Consider the following 24,082-nt stretch of genomic DNA (forward strand, 5'->3'; position numbering starts at 1 on the left):
ATAACCTTTAGTTACCTATAGTGGTCAAGTTTTTTAATGCCTTTGATAATTATAAGGTGTTAGACCACACTTAAACCTTAATAAAATGTCTCATTTTGAAATAACTTTTGTATGAGACAATATTCCAGGTAATTTTATTTTAGGCACTTATTCATTTTGCCATTGTATCGTTTGAGGGGATTTTCAAATAAAATAAGTTATGTTTTTCGCCGTGTTAAGAACTATCACATCGCTAAAATCTTATTAAAGTTGGTTTAGAATTGAAGCTGCAACTACGTTACAAATGTACTTAGCTTAAAATGGCATTGCATGTCATGCCTTCGTGTCAAACTGTAAGCTTATATTGCTTTTTAATAAATAAAAAGGCTTTTTTAAATTTCATTGTGTAATGTACCTAAGAGCCATGCCTCACTAGGAGGCCATGGCGGCGTCCCTGGAAAAATGCCACGTTGCCACACCGTCGCCACGTGAGTTAGTTGTCTCATTTCAATATTAACTGCTTGGATACGTAGCCATCGTCGCCGCCATGGCGTCCTAGTGAGGCAGGGCTCTAAAGGTGTAGAAAATACACCAGTGTTTTGCCGTCTTACATTAGTCCCATGTAATAGGAAGCAAACCTTTTGCCATATACCTGACACATTACCAAACTCAAAGCCACTATTAAGATTTTTTTAAATAAATTAGAAAAAACTAACAGATCTTTGTAAACCCAGGAATCGAACACGAGACTTCATGATCAGCAGTCGGATACACTATCGGCCGCGCTATAGAGGTAATCACAAATAAATACAGGAAGTAAAAGATCCTTTTGGTCGCCTCTTAACTACATTTAATATCCATACAAAATTTGTAAAAGCAGTTAAAAACACATAAACATCGGAAAGACCTGTACACAAAATAAATACAAATTTATTTAACGATCTGTGACCAGTTACATTTTGCTAACCGTACCAAATGAAAAGGAAAAAACAGTCGTGAAAATGAACTTAAATATTTGCGTTTCATGTTCAGACAAAACAATATGTATTTCAAATTGGACTGCATTTGTGGTGCAAAGAAAACCTGCAATATTCACAAGTAATAAATGTTTTTAAACTAGGAGTTTTTGTTCGTTACAAACATGTATACGTTTAATATAAAAAGACATTTATGTATAAAAAAACAACGCATAGATTCGACATAAGATAAAAGACAATACATAACAATTTAATACGGTCGTCCAATATTAGGCATTTTAGCGGAATAAATATATCAAAAAGACAAAATAGAGACTTTGTAGTGCGGAAGTAAATAATAATTTGTTTCCTCCTTCTAAAATAGTATTTAGCAATAAAGTATTTTTTTGGATATCGGCCTTATATTTTCCTTATAGAGATGTCGCTAAAATTGGTAATAGTCGATTACTGCTGAAGGACAATTTTACAATAGCGGTGATTTGTAATAGATTTAAAACTACCTGCTAAGTAATTAAGAAAATAAAGTTTAAATGAACTTTTGTGCCTGTATTCCTTACATAGCTATTAATGTAAACGTCAAAAAGTATGAACTCTTTTTGACAGCTGAATAAAATTTGTTCCAATGAATGCATGGCTAAAATTTCGTTAAAAAATACACACTAAAACTGTTTTTTTTTGTGAAATTCCAATGCAAGCAGACCAGGGGGGCTATCACGTATCTGAGTTGTCAAACATTTGAAGGCCATTATGCTGTACATTGTTTTCTCTCTTAGAATATTGTGATTACCACGTTACGTCAAAGCAGCAATGTACTGAATAGTGACCATAAATTTGACGTGCACTGGCTGTCAACTGAGATACGTGATAAGCCCGCTGAAGGTAAAAGAAGTATTTATAAAAAAATAAATTCCTTAGAAAATAATAATGTCTCCACAACAAAGACAATAAATCGATAACAACAATAAATCTCTTTGTATAAACAAAAGTCAGTTATTGGAGGCGATGACTAAAGCGCAGTGACTTCAAGCCCTTGAGTGACAGGACTCGTGCCAAGTAAGTGATGCATGGACGGACGTGTTATTATGTATATAGTTAGTTATATTTTGTATACTGCGACATTCTACATAAGCTTTGCGAGTTTAACCTCCGGTTTCTGAGGTACATATAGCGGCAGTTTATCTATTCAATAGCGCTAAAACCCATACAAAAAAGACGCTACTGAATAGATAAACTACCGCTAAATGTACTCAGAAACCGGGGGTTAGTTATTTTACTAAAATCAAGATTTGGATGGGTAGCCGTTTATGAAAAGTAGTTGCAGATTTATTGGATCGAAGACATCGGTGAGGGCAAACTAAGATTTAAAGTAAAATAAAAATATTATGAAGATTTTCTTTGCGAAGAAAAATCATTCCAATTTACGGGTTTAAAAACTTTTTAATACACAAGCTTACAATGCAAAAGTAAAGAAAAACACCTTTATTACAATAACTAAATTATTTTAGCCATATTTAAGCCGCCATAAATGCCTTCAATAAAATGAAACCTTACCTGCTGTCACAAAATTGCACAATATTAACCCTTAACGGAGAATAATATTTTGCAATATTGTGCAATATGAGTGTTACAAACAAAAATATTCTACCCTCAAAGGATGACTTTAACCAATGAACTCAAGAATCTAAATGTCCTCACAATTCCAATATTTCAAAGAAAACCCTTTGATTCATTCGACCGTGAGAGACTCATTCTCGATTTTATATTATTAGCTTGAATTCCTGACACTTTATTTTAAGCACACATATTTATATATACACTAATGTATCCTGTGTCCTTAATGTATGGATTAAATCATGCTTCAAGATTAAATGTCTTTGATTCAGACTTTCCCAGAAAATTCATATCAACAGTCACTATATTATAATAATATATAAAACAAAGTCGCTTTCCCCTGTCTGTCCATATGTAAGTATGCTTAGATTGGCCAGTTTCAATGAAACTGACCGCCGTAGCCGTATATCGGCTAGGAGGACATTATTATGCTTAGATTTTTAACTAAGATTAGATTAGAGATTTTTTTAGATAACTATGCAACTGATTTAGATGTGATTTTATAAATAGATTCAGAGTAAGGTTTAAGTATATTATAATTTGTTTAGGTTAATGATGTAACTTGAGCGCTGCCCGAGCGGGTCGCTTGTAATATTATAAATGCGAAAGATTGTCTGTCTGTAACACTTTCACGGTTAAACTGATGAACCAAAATTGATGATTTTAACATGAGATATGGCAAGGCTCTACCAAGTTGTCGGATTATAATAGTGTCATTCGCTGTCTAGAAAGTGTAACTTCCACATATGCTAGACTACTTTCCATCCTTTCATAGAAAAGATACAATAAAATAAGACATATTCGGTAAAATCCGCCGGTAAAGCTATGTTCGGTCTTCTTCTTATCGTATGGTTAGTGGTCAACCTAGTATCAAAGTTGTTCAAGCCGCCCGCAAGCCTTTGATTTGGCTGAACGACTGTTATCATAATTGACAATAACCGGGACCGACTTTTTACGTGCCCTCAGAAGCACGGAGACGCCCAGTTCAAATACTACTATGCGGGCACCCATCTATGGAATGACCGCGCCAAAGTTTGCTTAACCCACAGAACGTTTATCGACCGGTGAGCGCAACTGGCTACAGGCGCCTTTATATTCGGTAAAAATACACGTATTTGGTAAAACCTGAGGTGTGACCGACTAGTTATTGTGTTTGAGTTACATATTAGCATGTTGAAAGGACCTTTGTCAATGTTGAGTAAATTATATGAAGCTAAGAATAGAAATTATTAGCCCCAGTACAAATTCATATTGTTGTCTATACTAATCTATACTAATATTATAAAGCTGAAGAGTTTGTTTGTTTGTTTGAACGCGCTAATCACAGGAACTTCTGGTCCGATTTGAAAACTTTCAGTGTTAGATAGTTCATTTATCGAGGAAGGTTATAGGCTATATATCATCACGCTACGACCAATAGGAGCAGAGTACCAGTAAAAGATGTAACAAAAAAGGGGAAAAAATTTACCCATTCTCTCTTATGTGACGCAAGCGAAGTTGCGCGGGTCTGCTAGTTTATTATATTCGTGTTAAAAAGAGAATCTTTGAAGTATCTGCTGATCATGAGGTCCTGAGTTCGATTCCATATAAAAACTATTGCTACTATCTTCTCGTGTACGAAGTTTGACCCATGATTTAGCTTTATAAGGATAGATTTTAAAAAAAATCTGTTCAACTGCAGTTCCGATAATGGCGTAGAAAATGGTATATCATTTTGCTTTATATGGAGTTTTTTGAAAAATCTGTTCACCTGCAGTTGCGATAATGGCGTAGAAAATGGTATACCTTATAGCATTGAACAGTTCGAAACTATGAATGTTTTTTTACGTATTTTACCTCAACCGGGACTCAAACTAAATACACTGATATTCACAAAAACAACTACTTTCTTATACCACTCCTACAATTACCATTCCTCATTCACAACAAGTACATACTAATTTGTCTCCAAACGACCCAAGCAACCCAAATTGTACCAAAATTATACATTTTCTCAAGAAATACGTCTTTAACACAGCATTCGCGGTTTAATTGTACTAATTAATTGGAAATTATTCGCAATCCACACGACATATTAAATATAAATTGTACTCCTTCATGCGGTCATACTTTATGAGTTTAAGACTAAGGTTTTATATACGAAACGTAGCGATAATCATATTATATATGGAGTATACTCGTACATGCATAATATCACGCCTGTTATACCCAAAGGTTTAGGCTAAGATGTATGAAATACACCCATGTTGTGAATTAACAGTGTAATTCCTAAAAGGGGGGGGACGGGGACGGGGACGAGACCATTGCCCAACTCTAAGGCGTTCATCTAGAGCACCCGTTCGAATAGCACCTTCGCGAAAAGCACCTAGCCTGGACCACGAAGGGCCATCAATATAATTATGTATTTGGCAGGTGCTATTCAAACGGGTGCTCTAGATGGACTACCTCCCAAACTCCGGGCTAGTATTGAAAGAATGTAATATAAATTACGAAAGACTACTAACACTTTGCTGACCTAGGAATCGAACACGCGATCTGCGATGTTCATGATCGCAGTCGGATACACTATCGACCGTGCTGCAGTGGCAGGCGTAATCCTTTCTGTTTAATAAAAGAAAGTAAGCAAGCGCCGAGTAACTTTGTATGTCAGAATATAGCCGCAAGGCGCTGCGAGGTTTTAAATATTAATTTGGATAGGCTTTGCTGACAAGATTTTGTCACATGCATACATTAAATTCTTTCTAGTTCTCATAGGGTTAGGTAGGCAGAGAGCAAAAAAGAACGATAATAACAAACTTCCCTTGCTTTATACATATCCATAATATATCTTGTCATCTTTATTGAATGTAGTTTAAAATAAATAAAATTGATCTGCTTCCCGCTCTCTCAATTTCTGTCAAACCTTCCTAATTTGAGTCACAGTGTACAAATGTACGTAAATGTGAAGTTATTTGTGTTATTATACGATACTGCTATAATTCAGTGCTGTTGAGCGAGCATGCTCGTACAAAGGTGAAACAACGCTCTCACGCATTAACGCGTCATGTGACTTGTAAGGACGGCTGTAAGAGGACGACTTTTATATAAAAAAATATATTTTGCGATATACTTAAACATATAAACTAGATTGTGTTGAGTACAATAAATAAATAAATATAACTCACTAGCTGACACATAAGAGAGAATGGGTCAAAATGTTCCCCGTTTTTGTAACATTTTTTACTGGTATTCTGCTCCTATTGTTAGTAGCGTGATGAAATATAGCCTGTAGCCTTCCTCGATAAATGGACTATCTAACACTGAAACTAAAGAATTTTTCAAATCGGACTCGTAGTTCCTGTGATTAGCTCGTTCAAACAAACAAACAAACTCTTCAGCTTTATAATATTAGTATAGATAGTATAGATTTAATTTCATATTATTATTTCATTACCAAATTACATTTCGCATTAATCCATAAAAGGTTTACAATGGAATCAAATTACTTTAATGAATTTTAATCTACATATGTATATTATTTAGTTAACACCTACGAGTATGTACGTGATCAGCATTTAACTTGCAAACGTTAAAATGATGAATTGCAAATTATTTTAATTGCAGTTGTAATAAAATCATATTATTTATGCAGAATCATATTCCTAGATTGTTTGACGTCAATAGTAAATGCTTAGTCTTAATAATGCTATACATGCAAAAATGTGTATGGATGTATGTTACGGTTTCTCAAAAACCTTTTGAACTTTTATGCGATATGGTGTATGGATAGATAGACAAATACTATATAATATATGTATCCCAGAAAATCAGAAGTTATAGTTTAACAATTAGTAGAGAACCTTGTATGTAAGGTTTACGGCTGGTGGCGGGATAAAATAAAAACAAAATTTAGAATATTAGCAGGCTTATGCAACTGACGGAGACTTAGTTGAAACAATAACTTTATTTTGAAATTATGCAGGACTATTAATAACGCTCTAGATCGGGCTAAGGCTGTCTACTAAGTTGTCGGACTATATTAAGATCATATTTCAAGATTGTGACGTCAGTCATAAATGCTAGATAGTACATAATTATGGTAGTTTTGTTATTTCTGTCAGCCACTCGTAATGTCCTATTGTCTGCTAACACGTATAATTTGTATTATAGAGGGGTATGACAATGTACTGCACATGTGTGTTGGCAAATTAAGAATTTCTAACGTTTACGCCAATTGACTCCGTGCGTGGCGCGGTCGGTAGTGGATCATGAGGTCTCGGGTTCTAATCCCGAGTGGAAAAGTGACGCAACTCTTAAGTGACGCGAGCGAAGTTGCGCGGGTCAGCTAGTTTACATATTATATATAAAAATACTGCCAATAACGAGGATCTTGGGGCAATTCCCGGGTTGGACAAAGTAGCATTGGACTTTTTAGTTTACGTTTGAATATTCCTCATGGTAGCCCGGAGTTTAACGTAACGTGCTCACTATATTGCAATAAGGTTGCCCCCTATTACATTACATATCCGTACATAGCATAGTAACTAAATAACTCATATACATACTTATATAGGTGCATTAACAATCAGACTCAGAACAAACACTCGTGCTCATCACTCAAATATTTGTCTGAGATGTGATTCGAACCCACTACACGTGGCATTTAAGAAATAAAGATTAACAGAACGTCTTAATGTTGTAGTCAGCCTAAAGTGTCACTTCCTCCGGTGAACACAAAATGTCACCGACCGACCTTGCCGTCTTATTTGCAGAGCTTTACTGGGTTCCGTATATAATATATTATGTATTGTTTAAACTTCGCATATGCTCTTCCTATGAAATTCAGCTTACATCTGTTTATATTCTAAGTAATTATAGTCTATCTATACTACTAATTTTATAACTGTTAATTTGTGAGGATGGATGTATGTTTGTTACTCTGTCACGTAAAAACTACTAGACGGATTTTAAAGAAATTTGATACACCGATAGTTTATAACCTAGATTAATACATAGGATACTTTTAATCAAGGTTTTTTTACGTTGAAGCTAGTAATAATATAAAGCTGAAGAGTTTGTTTGTTTGAACACGCTTATCTCAGGAACTGTTGGTTCTAATTTAAACATTATTTTACAGCAGCCAGTATCTGAAAGTAGTGTCTTCTATTCTTGTATGGTTAGACATTATCTACACTAATATTATAAAGCTGAAGAGTTTGTTTGTTTGTTTGTTTGAACGCGCTAATCTCAGGAAGGTTATAGGCTAGGTAACAATAAGAGCAGAGTACCAGTAAAAAATGTTACAAAAACGAGGAAAATTTTGACCCATTCTCTCTTATGTGACTTCTCTGATGGGATCTTATGTGGTCAGCTAGTGTATAATAACGGATATAAATTGGACAAGAAGTTAACACAATATTTTAATGAATATTCGTATTCATTGATTATATTTATTATCGTAGGCCTACAGTTTACAGTTATGTTGGAGATTTCAAAAATGTACTAGTGTATTATTTTAAAAGAATGTGTATGTATTTCAAAAAAACCTATTAACGACAAATAAACTGTATTGTACATCACAAATCGCAGTCACAAAAACTCCCGATACACGAAACCACTTTTTGTGGTCCCAAATTGCAACTTGGTCGGGAACATACACCGGTTTGTTACTGTTACATGTTATTACTAGCCCACCCAATGCACGGGTAAAAAGAGGAAAAAATTCATAGATTTTTTTAAAACGAAGCTGTGTTTGAACCCAAGTCTTTAACTATCTCCCTGTCCAATTTTATGAATATTGATTCGGCGTTTTAGCGAAAAAAAAACTTTTTACTATTTAACTGTCTTGATCTCATATTTTGTGTTAATCTTGCGGGCTTATCACGTATCTCAGTTGACAACTAGTGTACTTCAAATTGATGGTCACTATTCAATGCATTGCTGCTTTGACGTAACGTGTTAATCAGTATAACAGCAAAGTGGCTCTCAAATAGTTGTCAACTGAGATACGTGATATCCCCTCCGGTCAGTGTTTTAGACGTAAACAACCGATTAGATATTTAAATATATTATATTTAAAATTTTAGAAATATGAGTTCACAAATCATTTTAATCGCTCCATTAAACTCAAAATGTATAAGATTGAGTTCACCTCAATAATAATATAGAAAGGTTTCAAATCCAGGACTTGTCAATAACAAGTCTTATACCTTAACCACTGTGCTATCACTTGTGTTATAAAGAAGAAGGGAAAAAGAAAATAGCACTAGGAAAATTCTAGAACAATTCATATTGGTTTATAGCAGGGAAATCCAAAGGAAATGAATACATATGCAAAGCTATAGAATTATAAACTATGCAAATAATAGTAATGTTATGCAAGACTGATGAATGTGATTGAGGATAAAGATACTCATGATTTAGGTAACTTAGTGCTATGGGTGAGACATCGAAAAGTAATCACATTTTGTTAGACAAACTGTGTTTTGAGAAAAGTCTGATAAAATTTTATTTTAGAACTACCATGTTATATTTTATTATGAATAATAGACACATTTATTTACAAAAAAAATAAGCAATTTAACATCACCAGTAATAATATAATACATCATTTCTTTAGATTTTTACCGGCACCGCTCCAGCTTCACCTGGTTCATAAACTTTAACCTACTTTTTGAGTCAGTATATCTATCAAAAGAACCGCATGGATATTTTGTTGTGTAGTTTGAAGTTCTAGGTATACATAGGGTCAGACAACGGTGAGCCACTTTGTTTTATACCATGAAGTAATTAATGCGTAAGTCAGAGTCGGTATGCCAGACTGTCTGTTACACTATCAGCGCGAAACCATTGAGACATTTTCCAAAAAAATCAGCATAAATAGTCAAAAACCCGAGGTAGTCCATCTGGAGCACCCGTTCGAAGGGTAGAAATGAAGGGTCAAATAAGAGAAGATTGGAGTAAGGGTAGTGGTGCGGGTGATCTCGACAAACAGGGCCATATAGGCGAGTTAGGTAGTTATAAAAGGAAAGCACTTAGGTACAAGTGAATCACATTCACAGAATGTTTATCAAATACCTTACAGGAATTGATAGCTGATAATAGCACTTAACTGATTCATGGAATTACTCACAATATATGTGGTGTAATCTGTCAATCAAATTGTAGACTACTACAGACTCAGAGTTAACTAGGATTTTCGAGTTATGATACTCCGGATGTAAAGATAAAATGGTTTTTCATGTAAGTAATAATTATTTATTATCAGCCCATATTGTCCCACTGCAGGGATTAATAAGTAATAATAATAACCCTAAATTTCAACGACGTATGATAATACTAGAGGCGTGTGGAAACCCTTCCCGTTTAAATCCCGATGCCTCGGGAACTCCAGGATAAAAGAAGCCTATGAGTTATTCTGGGTCTTCAGCTACCTACATACCAAATCATCACTTCACTACTTCACTTCAATCATTCATCAATCATCAATTCATCACTTCAATGTGCACACTTCAGTATACAGGGTTTCAATGATCAAAAGATTGAGTATGATCAGCTACTTTTGGAGCTGACTGTACCAATATCACGCCTTTTTCTAGGCAGAGACCAAAGTACGTCAAGCTTATATTGCTTCATTCACATCCATTTATCCAGGACTATTTTGAAGAACATCACCGATCTGATCTGTGTATGTCTGATTCATGTTTTATGTAAAATATTGTCACATACATTAACTGCAGTACTTAAATACCTATCCAATATTTATAACTCTATAATAAAATACCTATCCAATATTTATACATTTAATATGTAACTTCCGTTCATATTTTATGGTACATCATTGTATAAAATACTAGCGGCCGCCCGCGACTTTGTCCGCGTGGAAACCCTTCCCGTGTAAATCCCAATCCCTTGGGAACTCAGGGATAAAAAGCCTATGTGTTATTCTTGGTCTTCAGCTGTCAAATTTCATCAAATTTCATCGTTATCGGTTTAGTAATATTTGCGTGAAGGAGTATCAAACATCCGTACCTACATACATTCTCACAAACTTTCGCATAGGATACTACGATTTGCTCATATAGTCAGTAGTGTGTGTTGCTACCGCGTAGATGTCACAGGTTTGAATGCCGGATCGGGCGAAATTTTGTTCACATTATTTATATTTGACACTTAACTGAATACTAAGTACATACATAACATCACGCCTTTTATACCCGAAGGTATAGGCAGAGGTGTATTAAATACACTCACGTTTCGACATTTACAATGTTAGGCCCATGTAATAGAGGGCGAGCCTATTACCATATACCGGGTTCTCTACGATATATAAATAATAAATTATACAGGGTGTCCCAAAACTCAACGATAATCAGAGACAGGATGAAAGGCCAAATCATACCGGTTATAGGAAAAATAAAAAAAAAATCCATATCACTTAGTTCAGCAATAATAGACACTTTTCAAAAAAGTTGAAATTCCACACCCTTGGTCGCATTTTCAAGTCCTGTGATCACCAATGTCACAATTTCGCTGTGTTTTTTTGACTTTCGTGATCTTAATTAAATATGCTATTAATCGTATAACAAATTAATGCACAAAACATTGTTAATTTAATAAAAAAAGTTAAGTTTTTGTGAGTTATCTTTCTCAAAAATATCGTTAGTCAACTTTGACGCTTCATACTGAAAGAAAAATGTACTACACTACCCTTGGCAAGTTATTTCAAAAGTTGGCGCATTTAATCAAGATTTCAAAATGGTATAACACTTGCCACTTTTCTTGCCATTAAAAATGTTATTTTTATTTGAACGAAGAGTATCGCAAAATGGATCGGACGCAGTGGTACAATTTTATGGCCTCCTCGTTCTCCCGATCTAAATCCAGTAGATATTTTTTACTGGGAATGCATAAAAGAAAAAGTATATTCGAAATCAATACAAAATCTATCAGAACTTCGCCAGAAAATTGACACAGCGTCAGAAGAAATAAATGCAAGGAATTTTGCTTGACTGGTGAAAAAATCTTTTGTACGCCGTTGCAGAGCCTGTATTCGTGCCAGAGGAAAGCAATTATTTTTAGTAAAGAGGTAATTGAGTCAGTCCATAACAAATATTTAATATAATAAACATAATAGGTTATAATAATAAAAAAAAAACAATGAACGAACCATCGATCTTATTTAATTATTCTCCTTAAACTAAAGTAATTCTGAATTGTTTTCCTCTAGCATGAATTCAGGCTCTGCAACGCCTTACAAAAGACCTTTGCACCAGTCAATCAAAATTCATTGCATTTATTTCCTCTGACGCTGTGTCAAATTTCTGGCGAAGTTCTGATAGATTTTGTATTGATTTCGAATATACTTTTTCTTTTATGCATTCCCAGTAAAAAATATCTACTGGATTTAGATCGGGAGAACGAGGAGGCCATAAAATTGTACCACTGAGTCCGATCCATTTGCGAGGATACTCTTCGTTCAAATAAAAATAACATTTTTAATGGCAAGAAAAGTGGCAAGTGTTATACCATTTTGAAATCTTGATTAAATGCGCCAACTTTTGAAATAACTTGCCAAGGGTAGTGTAGTACATTTTTCTTTCAGTATGAAGCGTCAAAGTTGACTAACGATATTTTTGAGAAAGATGACTCACAAAAACTTAACTTTTTTTATTAAATTAACAATGTTTTGTGCATTAATTTGTTATACGATTAATAGCATATTTAATTAAGATCACGAAAGTCAAAAAAACACAGCGAAATTGTGACATTGGTGATCACAGGACTTGAAAATGCGACCAAGGGTGTGGAATTTCAACTTTTTTGAAAAGTGTCTATTATTGCTGAACTAAGTGATATGGAATTTTTTTTTTATTTTTCCTATAACCGGTATGACTTGGCCTTTCATCCTGTCTCGGATTATCGTTGAGTTTTGGGACACCCTGTATATAACCCCATAATTAAATACCTGCATGTTTCATACATATCATACATATTTCCGTGTATGTTTGTATGTATGGTATGTTATTGTGTATGATTTCATTCAAATGTCACGGTGATTTCATCATTGTAGTACACCATAGGATGACCTTGATTATTTTTTGTGACATTTTTTTGTTAAGTATATTGTATCATATTATTATTATTATGTATATCTATACTAATATTATTAATCTGAAGAGTTTGTTTGTTTGTGTGTTTGAACGCGCTAATTTCAGGAATTACTTGTCTGATTTCAAAAATTATTATACATTATATTCAGTGTTAGATAGCCCATTTATCGAGGAAGGCTATATTATATCATCACGCTACGACTAATAGGAGCAGAGTACCAGTAAAAAACAAAAAACATTTTTACTGGTTACACTGGTTACTGGTCTTAATTCTTATACCAATAAAAATGCTAGTAATCTTTCAGTAAAATTTAAAAAGACTGTATAAAAAAGTACTGTGAATCTTACAATATAAGAAACAATCGTTCCACGTATCTTTCCTTTAATTAGAGTGAGGTAAATAATAATTTATATAAAGTATATAGAAATTAATGACGTCATAATCACTCATACAAATGGGAAGTCCTCTTAACGTCCCGAACTCATACAAAACAATAATATTATTGCACAAATTCTTATTACTATGAATATGACTAAGTGTTAAGTGAATTACATCATATTGACTGAACTTGCACTGAAGTGAAGCGACCTTTGTCACGGCCAGGTTTTGGATGACTAACGATTTTATCTCAATAAAGTAAGATGATTTTATTGTTATTTATTTGACCGTTTTAACCGACTTAAAAAAGGAAGAGGTTCTCAATTTGACCTTAGTTTTTACATGTCACTTCACGCCCATTTTATTGTAACAAGCAACCCTTGGTGCGGTTATTTCAAAGATGGGTGGTTACATAGTGGTATTTGAACTGAGCGTCTCCGTGCTTTGGAAGGCACGTTAATGTCAGTCCCAGTTGTTGTTATTTAAGATAGCAGTCGTTAAGCCAAGTTCATGCCCTTTCGGGCGGCTTGACACTAGGTTAACCACTAACTATACGATGAATAGGCGACTATATTGTGATATTTATCCCGGTTGTTGTCAATTAAGGCAACAGTTGTTCAGAAAGGTCAAATGGCTTGAACAACTTTGACACTAGGTTGACCACTCACCATACGATGAGTACTATTACTATTGGGAATCAAAACCTAAGTATTCAGGTGCAAGTTAAGTACAAGCACGATTACACATAAATTATGTTTAATAACGCTTTATTCAGGAAACATAATACCTAATAAGAGGTTTCCTGGATAAGCAGAGAACGAGGTAAATAATGCAAAATATATTATTGTTTATATATTAAGTAGAATATAAAATTATTTCTAAATTGGAATTAAATTTCTGGCATAATTGTATAGCACTCGCTACTATCATACGCTTTTCTTGCATGCAAAGTCCCCAATTCGCACTTGATTAGCGTGGTGGACTTAAGGTTAGTCAAGGCTTAGCCCCTCCATCAATTCGGGAGGGGACCCTTACCAAGCAGTGGGACAGTAATGGGTTAAAAGATAATAGAATCAGATACATTATTATCTTCGCCTAAACACAATCTTAAAACCATAGTTCATACGAGAGATACCCTCAAAAAATAATAAAAACAAAACAAACAGAACTTTCAAATTCAAACTTACTGATTCGAAACTTCCAAATTGAAACTCACCGATTCGATTCCAAATTCAAAAATTCCTGAATCACAATTCCACATGTAACTTCACTTCACTTCACAGTACGTTCGTATTTCGAATGTTTTTGTATCGGTTGTCCGCGTGCGCGAGTGCGTTGGCCCGGAGCGGTAGTGAAACTAACTGCCGACTACCGAGTAGCGGCGCTGATTCATTCAGTGATTCGGATGCAAGGCATGAGAGGTAGCGGGGGAGATAGCGATTTTGGAATTTACTACAGGGCCGATTTTTTCTTTGGCAGATTTTTATTAGAGAATCCTTTGACGTTTTTGGTAAATATTGTGTGTTGTGTGCTAAAATAAAATGTTGTAAATAATATTGAATAATTTATTTTTTCTGTATACGTTATCTATACTAATCTATACTAATATTATAAAGCTGAAAAGTTTGTTTGTTTGTTTGAACGCGCTAATCTCAGGAACTACTGATCCGATTTAAAAAATTCTTTCAGTGTTAGATAGCCCAGTTATCGACGTTACAGTCATTAGGAGGGGAGTAGCAACGAAAAATGTAACAAAAACGGGGAAAATGTTGACTCATTCTCTTAAGTGACGCAAGCGAAGTTGCGCGGGTCAGCTAGTACGGTATAAAGAAATAAGAATGTAAGTATATAGTTCGACTATTAACGCAAGAATTTTGTTTTTCACTTGGTTTATTTAATTTAAGCATAGTACAAAATAACATCGATCGACTGGGTAATGGGTTATTAGTAATAAATATAAAATTAAAAACTTTGTTCAAGATCAGTCGAAATGTTACACTCATTCTCAAAATTGCACTTTTTTCTTTGCCTGTTTCTATGTCCCACTGCTAAGCAAAGGCAAAAATTGTACTTAACTAACCATTAAATAATTTCCCTTTTTATTTACTATACATTAAGAACAACAGTCATTTTACCTAAATATATTTTTAGTGTTCTTGAACTGTGGTCCTACAATGGCCTCTCAATGTCATTTAATTTATTTTGTATTCATATAAAACTGCATATCAACCACTGCACATGTCTTTAAGAGCATCTCAATCACTCAGTCACGTGTACATTTCAACAATCATTTGTCATACCGAAGGCTGAACGAATTGAGTGCAACTTTGTCGAATGTGCTCAATAAATCACAATGTGTCAATTTGTAGTGAGATGTGAAGTGTCTGTTAATTGGTAGCCTTGGAGGCAACGGTATGTGAACATATATGTATGTGATGAGGTTCTGATTGGAAGGTTTGTTTGCGAAAGGTATATTTTATGGTTGTTTTTTATATGTTTTAGCTGTCACTCTGATTAGTTCCATCTTGTGCTAGTTAGCAGTTAAATGGTAAGTGTGTGATACAAATAGTGAAAGTAATTTTCACTAACATTAAGATTAGTTTTTTAGTGAAAATATGAAAGTAGCCCTCTATGACAAGATGTATGGATATCAATGAATCAAGGAAAGTTTTTAAGGATCAAGCAGCGTTTTTTAATCTCGGCTTACCCCTATGATATTATGTCATGAAGTAATTATTTAAAAACGTCAGTTCAGATTTTTCTACAGATGGTCTCAGAATTAATTAATAGAAAACAAACCTATGAATTGGACGATTTCGATTTCCTTACAAATAGCAAATTCCTTATAAACAACTATAACCACATTATCCTAACACTAAAGTAAGAGCAATTTTTATCACCACAGTAAAAAAAAACAATTAAAAAACCTCTCTACTGCATAACCTTTAAAAAAATCCACAAATTACATATTATACACTTCTCCACAGTTGTACAATCACAATAAACGCGTGTTGTTATAACATTGATGAGATTGGCCACGCTTGTAATTACTCGCAGCCGACCGTGTATGCGTTGTAATGTTCCGTGACTATATTAATAACTAGCTGACCCGACAGACTTCGTCCTGTCAAAAAGATTTGTAAATGTTTTTTTGCCTACGTATTTAAAAAAAAATCTCCTGAACAGTACCTTCACCCTGGTGATAGGACGTTGTGAATAAAAAATAATTAAATACAACATATATAAGGATTTAAAAGTAAGTAATCGCTTTATTGTTAATCATGTGAATCATAATTATTATTATTATCATTGTAGTGCTTTGTGGTATACGATGTTCTATGTTTAATTACCTGGCGCATAGATAAACAAATCTGATGGTTTTCCAACACGGGAACAGGCAACATACAATTGACCATGTGAGAAACATGGGTTTTCTAGATTAATACCACAAACACTTAATGATTGCCCCTGGGACTTGTTTATAGTCATAGCAAAAGCAAGCCGCACTGGAAACTGTAGTCGTTTAAACTCAAATGGCACATCAGTCGGAATCATTGGGATGCGCGGTATGATAACATCTTCTCCTTCATACTTTCCTTTGAGTATAGTTGCTTCTATCACATTGTTTAGTAATTTTTTTATCGCTAACCGTGTACCGTTGCAAAGACGCGGTTGGTTGATATTTCGCAACATTATAACCACCGATCCAACCTTTAATTGAAGATTGTGAGGTGGCAATCCTGGCAAATCCAGCGAGTTTAAAAATTCCGGTGGATAGTTGACTACATCATCTTGATTAGTAGCCGAATCAACTGATTTATATATCCTCAATTCGCCTGTAATTTGTTCTTGAATTTTGAAATTTAATTCATTTACATCTATGTTTTTTGCAGCCAGTATAGCTCGTTCGCTCAACCAATCATAGTTTCTGTAATTTTGAAAAACATCTGGAAACACCTTTTGAATAAGTTCATCTTTTGATTGAGTTAACTGACAAAGACTTTGAGGAAAGTTAATGCAGCCAGTCAACATGTCTATAGGAAATTTGCCATTACCAATGTCAATGAGTTGTTTAGAGAATATGTTTCCAGATTGGTCATTTTGCAACTCGACGCGCATATTCTTGCTTAAATGTAGTACTTTAACATGTTTCCACAAATTGGAGGACTTTAGACATGCATTGAGTTCATCAGCTGGCGTTGATCGTGGAATCACTGGCAATGTTTGACGAAAATCTCCTGCTAATAAAATCATTGCACCACCAAATCGGTTATTATTGCTCCGTAGATCTTTTAAGGTTCTGTCTAAAGCCTCCAAAGATTTTTTATGTGCCATCGTGCATTCATCCCAAACAATCAATTTACATTGCTGCAAAACCTTTGCCATTGCAGAGTTCTTCGAATCGTTGCAGGTTGGAGTTTCATTGCTTTGCATATTTAATGGCAATTTCAGTGCTGAATGGGCTGTTCGACCACCTTCAAGCAAAGTTGCTGCGATTCCCGACGAAGCGAGTGCAAGTGCAATTTTATTTTGTGAGCGAATTGTTGCTAATATTAATGAAATCAAAAAAGTTTTTCCTGTACCACCAGGTGCATCTAAGAAGTAAATCCCTCCAGTTTCATTATTTGTTACTTTCATAAGAGTTTCAAATACATACTTCTGTTGTTCATTTAACAGTGGAAGATTTGTTTGAATTAATTCTTTCAAAGCGTTGAGATCATACAGTTTTTCTCGATGCAACTCTTGGTTAGAAGCATCATGCATTGGACGATTGGGCGCGGTCAGGCCTAATTGAATTAATAGTTTGTTTGACATTATCAAGCACATGTCCTCAATTGAAATCAATGCTTCATTGTAAATTTCTTCACTGATTTGTATATTTGGATTTCCCATTCTATTCCGTATTTGATACAAAATATCATCACACATATAATCTTTGTACTTGATCCACAAATCAATTGGGTTTGATGGGAAGCATGTAGATATGATTATAGAAAACAATGTTCGTATTTGATGAGCGTGTGATGATATTACAGCATCATTGAGAGTTTGATCCCAATGAGCGTCATTTTCAAGCAATTGCAAACGTTGACAGGCTTCTCTGTAGGATCCGCACAATTCACCATCAACAGTTCGTAACTGTTGGAATGATGTTGGGCCACGTACATTGACTAATAGCAGTCGTAAATAAAAACATTCATCATTGCTTGGATGTACTGAATAAATCCGGCCAATCGCATCGGTGGAATATACATCTGTATATCCTGGAACTGGTTTTCCTTGTTTCCGTCGTATAAATCTCCTTGAGGATTGATTCCAGGTATAATATTTTGGCATTTCAGAATATAGCAATGTTTGTGCGAAATCATCGTTTTGGCATGTCTCAAAAAAACTGGTTAATGTAGTAGATGGTGGCTGAGCAGCTCTTTGTACTGCGTTCTGTGCTGTAAAATACACTCTTTGTCCATTTTCTAGCTGACCCGACAGACTTCGTCCTGTCAAAAAGATTTGTAAATGTTTTTTTGCCTACGTATTTAAAAAAAATCTCCTGAACTAAAACTGGTTAATGTAGTAGATGGTGGCTGAGCAGCTCTTTGTACTGCGTTCTGTGCTGTAAAATACACTCTTTGTCCATTTTCTCTTTTTCATTTTCATGTGCTGTAATATTGCTTTGAATGTCACCACGATATACGAATTTGTTTCGTGTATTAGTTGACAAAAGCAAACTCAATAGGTTAGGTCACAGACAATTTTTTTTTTTTTTAAATTTGATATGACTTGAAGTCACATCCTTTTAAGCCGTACGAATTATTTTGTTTACGTAAAATTTGGATATTAAAAATAATAAAACACTGTTGGTAAAGCGATTTTTGTTTGACTGATGTAATGACGTGGAAACTGATGCATTTTATCTCGCGTGCCGAAACTAATACAAAAGAAACGCGAGTTTCGGAACGCAACATTTAAACTCCTCCAACTATGTATTCTGTGCTCCAACGAACACACGCACATTGTTTTGACAGATACGATCTTTGACTTTAGGAACACACCTACATTGCTTAGACAACAGTGAGTGCATGTAATTTTGATATGAACTTTATACCATAGCAATAAAGCTCAAATTGACTACGTTTTAGTTACAAATCATTTGTATGAGAAAAAGAAAAGGGTTATTTTTAGGATTTTTCCAGCGATAATTCTAATTTTTCTCGCCGTAAAAACCATCCTTAAACTTCAACGAACATTTTAAAAAAAGATTTGGCCAAATTGGTCGAGGCGTTGTTGAGTTATGCGCTTACCAACACATTTTGCGATTCATTTTTATATTATAGATAATAATCTACATGCATGGTAAGTGCTTTTTATTTTTAAAAATATTCCCACTATTTATAATGCACATATCAACGAATATTTGCTTGCATTGTCAAGTACTGACTAAATTAATTCAACTTTTTAACGAATTATTTCATGATTATATAAAATAGATATTTATCATAGAAAAAAATGAGTTTTTTTTTTCTCCTCTAGGCGAAAACATTCCCGAAAATCAACCGGATAGTATGAAACTCAGAAAGCTATAATTACTAACATATGTCTTAAAATCAAAATCTAAATAAAAATCAAAGTCGACACTAATATGTTGACACCTATCATTAAAAGTCGTTTTTTCTACCACTAGCTCGGAAAACGGGTAGAACCTTATGAGAATAAGTTAGCAAGAAACTCAGTACTACTCTTAAACGACAACACAAATCATAAAATAAAATAATCTAACACAATGAAAAAAATAAACAAAACCATTACCTTAAACTAATTTCCCATTACTATCGCTCCGCTACCCGCTTCCGCTTACACCTTGTACCGTTCGACGTAATTGTACGAGCTCGTGACGTAACGCACTCGATCAGACGGTTTCTAATGACGTCACTCACGCACTTGTCGATACGTTTACTACGATACTATCACGCGATGAAAGGTCATCGAGGTCATTACGGTATAAGATGGAGATCCCATTTCTATCGACTAAATCTTCTTATTCTATGGTTAGTGGTCAACCTAGTGTCAAAGATGTTCGAGCCGCCCGAAAGGCCTTTGACATGACTAAATAGGAACAAGTCACTTGTATTTTGTTCAATTAAAAGATTAGATTAAAGCCAGTTGCGCTCACTGGCCGGTTAGCGATCTGTGGGTTAAGCAAACCTTGGTGCGGTCATCCCATAGATGGGTGACCGCATTGTGGTATTCCAACTGGCTGTCTCCGCGCTGAGAAGGGCACGTAAAAAGTCGGTCCCGGTTGTTGTCTATTAAGATAGCAATCGTTAAACCACATCAAAGGCCTTCGGGCGGCTTGAACAACTTTGACACTAGGTTGACCACTAACCATACGACGAGAAGAAAAACCTAGTGTCAAAGTGGTTCGAAGCACGGAGAAGCCCAATTCAGATACCACTAGGCGGCCACCCATCTACTGATGACATTTGATAGGGAGATGGAGATCTCATTCCTATGAACTAATACAGACAAGTAACTGGTATTTTCTCCTATGACGCATGATTTAAAGTGGTGTAATGTTGTGGCAACGAAGGTTAATCAACGCATGGTTACTAGATGGGTGACCATTTTCAAAATTCAGTTACAATTTTAAATATTCCTACTTGCGATTTCGTACTGGTGAAAACAAAATTTCGGGGTATGAACCAAAATCCATCCAGTAGTTTGTACTGTAAATAGCAACAAACATCTATCCTCCCAAACTTTCGTATTTATGTATTATAGCTGACCCGCGCAACTTCGCTTGCGTCACATAAGAGAATCGTAAATTTCCCCGTTTTTATAACATTTTTCACTGGTAATCTGCTCCTATTAGTCGAAGCGTGATGATATATAGCCTATAGCCTTCCTCGATAAATGGGCTATCTAACACTGAAAGAATTTTTCAAATCGGACCAGTAGTTCCCGAGATTAGCGCGTTCAAACAAACAAACGAACAATCAAACAAACTCTTCAGCTTTATAATATTAGTATAGATAAGTGGGATTTTCGAATCATAGTGAATTCAACCATAAACAATCAGTCTGGGTATTTTTTATTAAGATTTTCAACTTATGTCGCGTAATTTTGGGTCGATTTTGAATAGAATGACTCATACTAAAACCCAATAAACTTTTACGCATAATTACAAAACACTTTATATAAAAACAAGTTCCGTATCTTTAAATTATAAAGTTGGGAATTCTAAACTGTTAATTTAGAGAATCATTATTATAAATAGGTATTTAAATTAATTTGATCATGATCTTAACCCATTATCTTTCTTTATTTTATTTATTTTGTTGGGTACACGGGAAACCACCTATAATTACTGTTTTACTTTGTTACATAAAGCTACCTCTATGGTCTGGTGGTGTATAGGTACGGCTATTGACTATCAGGTCGCGGGTTCAATTCCCCGGCCAAGCAAAGTGATATTGGTATTTTCAAATTTTAAATATTTTAGTCTGACAACTAAGTAGGGAACCTTTTCATGCACAATAACGTGCCTTCTCAATCACGGAGACAGCCAGTTCGAATATCACTATGTCACCCATCAATGGAATGACCGCGTCAGGTTTGCTTAACCCACAGATCGTTTACCGCTAAGCGCAAGGGGTTATGGGCGTTAACCAGGAAGAGAGTGCTACAGTATTTGATTGACAGTTAGTTGAGCAACAAATGACGTCATAACACACAATCTACGTCATTTCTCCATCATGTAAGTGTTCCCATTGTTAGTAGTTTCCCTGTTCGTTCGTGTATTAATTAAGTGATAAGTTTCCCTGCTAGTTCGTGTATTAATTGAGAGAATAATGTGAGGAAGTGTTTGGGTTAATTGGATGAATAATTATGATTATCCTGATTGGTCATTTATGGAACCATTGTTGGGCGAAAGGAAAAAATATTTACTATACAATATTATCTGTCAAAAACGTATAATTCTCCTCGAAATAAAATGACTGATTTATTTGAGGAATAAAATATGCTATGATTGGAAATAGATAGGTACTGTGACTGTCTCTGTGGTTAAACTATGCTCGTTTCGGGTTCGATTCCCAGGTTTACAAGTTGTCTTTTCTATTGAATTTAAATTGCAATATTAATAAATTTTAGGTTGGCGACGTTTCCAGGTTGTGGAAGTCCGATAGGCAGCTGCATCTGGTGAGACTGGAAGCCGACTCCAACATAATTTGGAAAAAAGGCTAAGCTGATATATGTATTATAGTTTGGCGACATAGCCGGTATGTGTCAAAAAGCCCAGAGTAGCGTTTTTCCGAGCCAAAAGTCTTATGCCTAACCTTGAACCCGTTGTATCAGAATTTCCTCAAACCGGGTTATGTGAGTTCTGTAATGGAGAGTGTTTGGTACACATTTGGCCACTATTACTATTGAAAAATACATAAAAAATATGTAGGTGTTCTAAATAGCATTTAAAAGAGTCTCTCATTTTAATAGTCTGTAACAGTAATCTCAAACATCCTCATTCCGTTAAAAAAGTACTTGTTTTTTATATTTTCTTTACACTCTAGAACTTCACGCTCTGATAACTACAAAAAGAATAAGATTCACCTCACAAAAACCACTGAACCAAAGAAATATCCACTTTAAAACCTTAACATAAAGCTTAAATTACATTTCACTGTTCAACTTATAAAAAAACACCTATTTCTGTTTTTGGCAAGGGTCTCCTCCCGGAATAAGAGAGATATTCCATCTTGAGTCCATCACACTGGCCACATAAGATATCTTTCTTTTAAAATCTCGCTACTTGTACGCCTAATATTATAATGTAACGGGTCTTTAAACCAATTGAAAATTGAAGGTTAGAATACCTTACGAGGTGCCCATAGCCAGTTGCGTTCACCGGTCAAGAAACGATCTGTGGGTTAAGCAAACCTTCGCGCGGTCATAACATAGATGGGTAAACGCATTGTGGTATTGGAACTGGGCGTAACCGTGCTTCGGAGGGTACGTAAATAGTCGGTTCCCGTTGTTGTCTACTAAGATAACAGTTGTTAAGTCACGTCAAAAGCCTTCGGGCGGCTAGAACAACTTTGACACTAGGTTGACCACTAACCTTACGATTAATTTAAATTATAAGTTAGTTGTTAACAAATATTAATTTAAACTTTGTTATTTAAGTATAGAGTATATAACTGATAGGTTTTATAATAAGCCAGAGTTTAATAATAATAACAGGTTTTGAATACAGTTCATCCTCATTATTTCTTATGATTATAATAATAAGATATTATCTTAGTACACCTTAACGAGTTTCCTGTTTGCCAAAATGCGTATATTATTAAATTATTTATACAAAAACTTGTTTTAATGTTATGACAGTGATCATTTTTATATTTTTTCCTACTATATGTGGTATGTACCTACACAAGAGCTAATTTTTAATAATACATTTTAGTAAATATTTAATAATAGAATCAAAACTTTAAAGATTTATAAACATGATTTTTTAACTTAAGAACTCAATTAGTCTTTGTCCGCATCGGACATCGAACCTAAGACCACCGAAATAATCATATTACCTACTCATATAGTTTTGAATTAATTTTTAGTCACTGGATTTTCCTTACCATCTGCTTAATACGAAAGTTGGTGTATACAGATGCATGTAAATATGTAACTCTTATACGCCAAAACTATTGAACAGATTTAATGAAATTCGGTATGTAAATAGTTTATGACCTAAATAAATTATTAAAAGATACTTTTTGCCACTGGTATTTCTTTTCTAAATCGCAAAGCGTATAAAAATTGTATTAAAATTATCATCGTCAACTTAAACTCCGTGTTGCCACCTGCCTTATGTTTTCACAAAATCTTTTTCAACAATTATTTCTTCATTCCACTAATTCTTGGCCCGCTCACAGCATGCAACAGTACCATAAAGCACCAGGACAGTATGTAATCATTGATGAAGTACGACGTGACGCAAGTCCTATAGAGATTGTATCGCAATGACTAGTGATGAAACTATTGTCTACTGCGCTTGG

At 34.6% G+C, this 24,082-nt stretch overlaps 1 protein-coding gene across 3 annotated transcripts in view; it reads right to left on the minus strand.

Annotated features, from left to right (window-relative positions):
• Positions 1-24,082, minus strand: part of LOC142983214 (uncharacterized) — a 55,059-nt gene that overhangs the window by 18,496 nt on the left and 12,481 nt on the right. The window contains exon 1 of one of the 3 annotated variants that reach the window (XM_076130111.1): positions 14,254-14,383. The exons of 1 other annotated variant lie outside the window; for it this stretch is intronic. The gene's annotated coding sequence lies outside the window, so the exon portion shown is untranslated. Of the gene's footprint in view, positions 1-14,224; positions 14,384-24,082 lie in introns of those variants that run through there. One more of the 3 variants, XM_076130113.1, reaches the window with a different exon arrangement.

This window comes from Anticarsia gemmatalis, chromosome 23 (assembly GCF_050436995.1).
Source record: "Anticarsia gemmatalis isolate Benzon Research Colony breed Stoneville strain chromosome 23, ilAntGemm2 primary, whole genome shotgun sequence".
NCBI lineage: Eukaryota > Metazoa > Arthropoda > Insecta > Lepidoptera > Erebidae > Anticarsia > Anticarsia gemmatalis.